Consider the following 417-nt stretch of genomic DNA (forward strand, 5'->3'; position numbering starts at 1 on the left):
TATATATATATATATATATATATATATATGTATATATATATATATATGTACATACATGCATGCATACATATAAAGATGCGCACATACACACACATATGTATATAGGTACACGAGCATTACATATATGCATATGTGGGCCACTGTGCGGTTTGCAATCGTTCATGTATATGTACGCATGCGCATGTACTTGCCTATTATTTGAAAGGCTTCATTACGATGATGCGTAGATAATAGTCTGCTTGGATGCCTTTATTTTCCTACACTCGTGTACGAATAATTTTGTAAGATGTATGCCCAAATCCACATAACGAAACCATTTAGCATATGTAAATAAACATGTAGAAAAATACGTAGAAAATTTGTAGCTTGTGTATATGGTGGATATCTGTATGTGTTTATATACACACACATATATAT

The sequence above is a fragment of the Octopus bimaculoides genome, chromosome 4, assembly GCF_001194135.2.
Source record: "Octopus bimaculoides isolate UCB-OBI-ISO-001 chromosome 4, ASM119413v2, whole genome shotgun sequence".
Lineage (NCBI taxonomy): Eukaryota > Metazoa > Mollusca > Cephalopoda > Octopoda > Octopodidae > Octopus > Octopus bimaculoides.